Below are 7,500 nucleotides of genomic sequence, written 5' to 3' on the forward strand. Positions count from 1 at the left end.
TCCCCCACCCTCTTCACTGCTTTATTAAAACATCTCTTTTTTTCCCTTTTCAGTGGACACTGGTTCCTGGCACTGATCTTCGATCTACCCACTCTTGTCGGAGAAAGTCAAATCCACAAAAGAATGTGAGTGTGTATGTATGTACCACTTTTGCAATATTAGAGAGATAAGCATGACGTTTACAGCGAAAGGCAAACGGGAAACGGCAGGCTCCTGCTTGTCATAAAAGCGTGAAAATTATCTCATTTCAATTTGTCTCGTTCGTTTGAGAAGTTGCTTGATATATAGAGCTAACAGGACAGAAATGAGCTAATATCAAGCAGGGTTTTTCCATCTTTGGCAAAACCCTAATTTCACTACGATGTTTGTTCTTTGGCATAAACGTCATGCTTAATCTCTCTATTGTGTTTGAGTGAGGCCTGATTTACAAGACGTAATTTTGAAAATGACTGGGTCACTAAGTCTAACAAAAATTCAAGACAGATAGTCTTGAAGCCTGTGTTCATGGTTAACAAAAAGGTCAAAATACATTGAAATGTCTGCTTTCCAACACATGCAATTATTAGTTAGTCCAAGTAATATATTCAACATCCTGTAACTGTACATCTCCTCTTATAGGCAGTGGTTTCATCAAAGAGGCTCGTTGTATGGAGCAAATTGAGTCCCAGAAAAAAAGTTTGAAGCTCACACAAACAAACAATCGCAATGATTGACTCCATCATCTATGGCTAAGAGGACGGGTTTGATGGGCTTCCGTCATCGAGAGAACGTGAAGCCGACCTTATTCGAAGGTAACGTTATTGAATTGCGCAGTGACCGTAGATGATATCAGTGTGTCGTCACTTTAGTATTCATGGGCACTTTTCTTAATGCTGAACTTGACATTCTTTAATTTTTCATATAAGTTGGCCAATGTTCTCTTAAAGGAATTGTTAGAGAAGAGGAACAACTTGCAATTAATACTTGTTGCTGTTGTTGTTGTAGTCATTGTTTTAAACTCAGCATTTTGCAAACATAAACGTTAAATATCTTTCATAATCATCAGTACTATAAGAACAAATAGCGAAAAATACCCTACAACTATAGCTTGGTCAACAATGACTCTGAAAAAAAACAACTACAGTGACGTTTTCGTCACAAAGAACCGCAGTGTAAGTTTACCCTACTGTGAACAGAGAGTAAAGACTCGGCCACCAAATCAGTTCCACTTCCCTTGTGCAACGTCCTTCACCCAGACCAATGTCGATAAAAGAACGACTCGTTGGTCTTGTTGCGGGCTTCCTTGCTCTTGCCCTTGCAAATGCCAAGGCCTCCTCTGCTTCCATTTCTGACACATCAAGAACTTCATCGTTGTTTCTAAACAATGCCCGTGGCCTTAACTGCAACGTGGCCGGTTCCTCCAGCACATGCTCAAAACTTTCCTCATTAAAGACTTTGCAACCCAAACGCCGCGCCTTTCTCTTAAAAATTGGCTGGCGGCAGTGGGGTTCATTGTGCACACTGTTTACCATAGGGTTTCCCAAGTGATGTAGCATGTGTTGGAAGAATTGCTGGGGAACCTGGGAACAGTCGACATGGCACCATTTTGCTGTGGAGAAAAGACACGAAAAACGTTAAGCAAAAGTCCAATCCGCAAAGAAATAACGTATTTCGGAATAGAGTATTTACCTGGATGATCCGGTACCAGTGAACTATTTATTCGCTCTACAAGGACCCCAAGCCATTTCAAGTACTCCTCTCTTTCTCGATTAGTGAGTGAGGCTGCTTTCGGCTCTTCACATGCAGTACCAGATTCATCGGAAAATTGCGTGTTTTGAAGGCTTCTTTCTTGATGCTTGAGATCAAAATGTTTCCTAAGTGAAGTACCAGTTTTAAACTTTTTGCGACACAAGTGACAGCAAACTGTAAACGGCATGTTTTCTTTTTCGCGTATGGTAAAGACGGCTCTCACACAGCACTGATCAAGGGTTTTTTTGAAAATGCGACGCGTGTCGAAAGTCGGCAACTGAAATTTCTAACTCAAAGACAAAAGAGTGTTTCCGATGCAAAATGAAGTAGAACGCTATCAATGAGGCGTGACTGAGAAGTGTAAAGAACGCGAAATTATGAGGAGGACGAGTCTGTATTAAACTGGGGAAGTATGAGACAATCCTAGTCCCTCGGAAACTGAGAAAATTAGAATAAAAACTCACAAAACTAGACAGATAAGGACATCAGGTTGAAATTGCCAACCCGGCAATTTCTCACATTTGACAAAAGAAGAAGTGGGCATTAACTCACAGTTATTGGAAACAAAAGGTGCCTCTCATTGGCAAATTGTTGATAGAAAATCTCGGAGTTTTAATAACTGACCGACAATGAATCACTTAGTGATTTTAGTGATCTGACAGTGGATTCTAGTCCTAGTTTCTGCATCAGGTCGGACTATCATGTCAAAACACTCCATCGAGGAAAAGCGAAAAAGGTGAAAAATCAGGAAACAAAGAAAGAAGCTAACCAGGAAACAAGTGGAAGAAGATGTTGGTCAGCCGTCGTCGTTAAATGAAAGGGGATTCAAGGAAAGAACTGAGACCAGTGAAAGGGAATGGACCACTGAAGAAAAAGGGATCAACAGTACTGAAGAAGATGCAATCGCCTGTTCTACTTTTAAAGGAAATTCTAATCAGTGCTGGATTGACCCGAGCTGTTGAGACATTGCAGGAGATATCAGCAAGGGAAAAATAATGAAATATGAATATCACAAGAACATCCTGAAAACCGCTCATGAGGCTTGTTTACACAGAGCGATTTTATCGTGCAACAAGAGCTGCGATCGAACGGTGATTTTTACGGTGACAGCAAATCGCGCGTGTGAACAGCTGGCAATTTCACTGCGATTTGTAGCGTGACAGAATGCAGTGAATGAAACAGGAAACTATACACTTCCATGGACTTTTTGTGGGAAAAGTGATTGATGCCGAGCCGTCGTGCGCTTGGGACAATTAAGTACACTTAAGCTACAGTTTGCGTGCAACCATATAAACCATACCTTAAAAACTAAAAATATCAGTGTTACGTCCGGAACACCCTAGGTGATACCAGAATCCGTAATTTACACCCCTAAACAAGACTATGAGCATATCCGTCACTTTCACGTGGAAGTTGTATAATATTTTTTTCTCGGCGCCCGGCCATAATCATGCAGTTTCTTGTACCTTTATTTTCAAGGCAATTTTCATTAAATGTATCAATTTTAATTTTAAATCGAGTCAAAGACGAAAATGCAAGTTAAAATAGAACTTGGCACAAGACTTGGGAGATCGATTGCAAAGTCCACAACCTCAACCGTTACGGTGCCAAACCCCGATAAAATAACCTTGGACATTCCTATAGAGAAAATAGTGAGGGAAGATGGTAAAGAAGCGGAGCGGAAAGATTCAGCCATGGCAAGGAGTGCACATCATGCAATTCTCTCGTCAACCCTATCATCTGTCAGTACTGGGGCAAAGCTTGTTCCTGAAATTCTAGGTTTGGTAACAAAAGATGTGGAAGAGTTAGAAAAAAGTACTTTATGCCAAATGAAGATCATCCTTGAAATGTCACAAATATCATCAGATGAGGCAACGTGAACAAAAGGAAATGGTCGAGTATTCTGCACTTATTGATATGTATCGTGCAAAACTTCGAGACATGCAATCTCAGCTAAAAGGCAAAGAAATTGTGATAGAAGAACTCAAGGCACTAATTGAACAAAATAGTGTTAATCCGGCTGTTCCTGAGATAGCTATTAAGCTTGCGATTGTCATAGAAAATCCAGATCAAGACTGCTTAGTATTGGCTTCCTTACTCAAGAACTTGATTGAAAATCAAGGAACGACACTAAATCCCTTTTTGCCACAATTTTTGATTATGGCGGCCCAGCTCTAGCCAGAATTGTAAAAGAAAAAATTGTTGGGCCCAGTCTCCAAACCATGTACCGAAATGCAAGGTGTAATTATGCTATACCAGTGAAATTATAGGAGCACAACCATAAAACTTGCTGCATCGTTTTACAAGAAGATTGGATACCAGCTAGCAGTGGATGTAACTGCTGTCATTCCCTCCCTGCGAGTTAAAGGGAATAGATTGATAGGATTGGCAACGGAAAATGATTGTGTCGTTACCACAGCTCAAGATATCATGAATGTCGTGAAGAATCAAGAATATGAAAAGGCTAAGCAAGCTAATGCATTTTTGTTGGCATCGCTGCAGGAGCACGTTCCGTCATTTGTTTTAGCTATTAGCCCAGTGTATAATGGTCAGGACCACGCCCTAGTAAGGCACTGATTTACTAGGGCTCGTGTAACGATATAACAGTAGCTGGACTTGGGGCATATGGGGATTCTAAAGTCAGGAAGTATTATGTTGATCGCTTCAGAAAAAGCGAAGAGGAAAGACACGATGTGATCAGTTTAAAGTATGACTCCTTCAATTTCAACATTGTAGTCGAAGACTTGCAAAACATGGATTTTGATGCTCCAGTACCAACTATCATGTTTTCGAGATTGGCGACATCTTATAAAGAAATGGCACAACCAACTACTCAACATCAAACGCATTCTTATTATTGGGGATTGTGCCGCTCAAATAGAACACATTATGAAGATATTTGACATAGACAGAATTCGCTCGGGTTTATGGAAGAGCGATGTCAGCAGTTGTATCGGATCATTCAGACCCAAAAACCTCGATTCCATGTGCATATATTATAACAGGGCGTGCATAAATTAGGGGCATGTTGGGGCATGACGCAATGTGTCGGTTTTAACCCTGACACGTGAAAGAAGGGGGCGTGCATAATTTAGAGGGCAAGTTGGGGCATGATGCAATGTCGGTTGTAACCTAACCCTAACACGCAAAACAACACGTGACCAGCGCCACTTGAAACAAAAACACGTGCGTAACCCTAAAATAATGTTTCGTAAGGTGCGCATAAAATAGTACTGTGTGTGTATATCATTTTTATCAGTATGTGACTAGCCTGGTTTGGAGAGAGAGAGAGAGCTCTGACCTGCTCTGGAGTTGAACTGTGAATAAGAGATCGCAGCAAAGCAAAGACAAGACTAAGGAAAACAAACCAAGCACAATTACACCAGATGACCTCATCGAGAGCCAATCAAAAGGCAAATAGGTCATTTATGACTGGTTTCTAATGATGTCACTAGCCCATCATACCTTGAGGGACAAACGTTTTGTGGTTATAAAAGTGTCGCTGTAGCTTACTTTTTTCATGAGACTATATCATGTCTGAGAAGAAAGAACAAATTGTTCCAATTCGAAAACCCACTCGGCCATCCAAACCACCTACCAACAAGAAGCCAGAAGTCACACAAACATGCGGAGGAAACAGCGCTATGACCATGGAGGAGATAAAGGAATTGCCACCCCCAGCCAGCCCAGCTGTGCAAGTCGTGGAGCAGACCTACCAAGAAGGGGAAGGATGAGAGCCCAACAAGCCCACCACTATTGAAGAACTCATGGGGCAGATCCCTGATGACCTGTCAACAGAAGTTGATACGACATGCCCTTTTCATGGTTGTTTGTTGGAGTACCGAACATCAGACAACAGTTTTAATTACGTGAAATGTCCTGAGTACCCCTGTGCCTTCATTGCAAGCCAACAAGAAGTAAACCAGTACTTACAAGCCGTGGAGAAACAACGGCACCCTCAGCTTGTGATTAACATCGACAAAATGCATTCCGAATGGCCAAAGATGCTGTGTTACTGCGATAAACCTTCCACTCTGAAACAGAGCAAATCTGAGAAGAACCCTGGCCACATGTATTTCAGCTGTCGGAGCCGCACATGCCCCTACTTCCAATGGCTGAACACTCCCTGGAACCATAAGATCCTAGTCTTCACCTTAGAGAAACTGAATGCACCACCGCAACATCCTCGATACCCAAACTTTAAACCACGCCTGGTGGCTTACCAACCAAAGAAGAAACAGAACGTAGTGCCATTTCGACATCACCCATACAAGCAGAAGGGAAGATCGTTCGAGAACACATCCCAAGCACCATCCGCCTTTCAAATGGCCTCTTGCATGGCCCAGCGCCTATCTGATGGATGTTTTTCAAAGACCACATGAACTGTGTTCAATGTTGTTAAATGGTTTTTAATTGGTTCAATGTTATAATAAAAAGAGAATACAACCATATGATTGATGTAGTTGTCGTTGTGACTGAGAGTGAACAAATGTCGAAACCGAGCGTATGCCTGGGCCATACGATGGGCGTGGCAATTTGGGTTGCATGTTATGTGCATTCTCCCTTACAACCATCCTATCACCTGAGTGAATGGGAAAGGCTTGCGTCTCTGTGGTGGTCATGATCCCAAACTTGTTCATGCCTCAGCAGCCTCACATCCGGGGTATTTATCTCTTGATGTACCGCGCATAAACATGATCTGGTGTAACTCTTCGGACACGGAAGCGGATCTCGCCTGTCGAGCTGCCAAGAAACGGTTACAGCGTACATATCCTTCTTCATCTTGTAAAGTCATCGGGTTTTTGCTGCGCAATTATTGAATTATAAAGAAAGCTGATACTGTGTACGCTTTTGGGAAATTTGCACAAAACAGTCAAGGATTAGAGTGTGTGGATAGTGGGACGGGGTGAGGTGTAGAGATGGCACGCCTGATGCACAAACCCTTGTATCTGTACTCGGTGACGCATAATCGCTGGTTTGAGTATGATCGTGTTGAGGACAGGTTTGAAGCCTGCCTCGACCCTATTACGTCATTGATGGGTAAGACATCCGCCATCATCGGTACGCGAAACATGGAAGCTCATACAGACCTGTGGCGCAGTTTACAGAACATGTTTTCGAATCGTTGGGGGAAATAGAGTGCCAATGAAAAGCAAAATATACCTTCCTGTGATTGGTTCCTAATGACGTCATCGGTCCATCATACATTGAGGGACACAATGTTGAAAAGTGTCCTTCTTGCTCACTGTTTTTCATATTGCCTGAGGATGAGAAACGTTCATTTCTACAGTGAGGTTTCAAGAGCTCTTTTTAAAAAGAGAAAAAAGACACGGGACTGTCTTGAAAGAATTCCTAACACAAACCTGGTGGATGAAGACGAAGTTACATCGCGTTGCTCAGAGTTTCAAAGAAGGGTTCGAGTTCAAAAGCAGCAGTTACGCGAGCGCCATCTCCAAAGAAAGAAATGTCGCCTTCTAATGCGTAAGGACATACTCGAAGCGTTCTGGAAAAGCTATGAAAATCATGTTTGGGAGCGTTATTCAAAGATTAATAGAGCAGAAGAATCTGATGCGTGTCTAAAAGCACCATGTTATCGGTCAACAAAAATGATATTTTAAAACCTTGTCATGAAGGGTGTATGATGATGTTTCCCACTGTAGAACAACACCATATGATACCCTTTAATGATCGATGGGTGCAAAGACAGTTAACGGAGAAATACAGCATTGAGAAGATGAAAGAAAGATTGATTGCTCAAAGCGTGTCATTGGA

The sequence above is a fragment of the Montipora foliosa genome, chromosome 7 (assembly GCF_036669935.1).
Source record: "Montipora foliosa isolate CH-2021 chromosome 7, ASM3666993v2, whole genome shotgun sequence".
Taxonomy (NCBI): Eukaryota; Metazoa; Cnidaria; class Anthozoa; order Scleractinia; family Acroporidae; genus Montipora; species Montipora foliosa.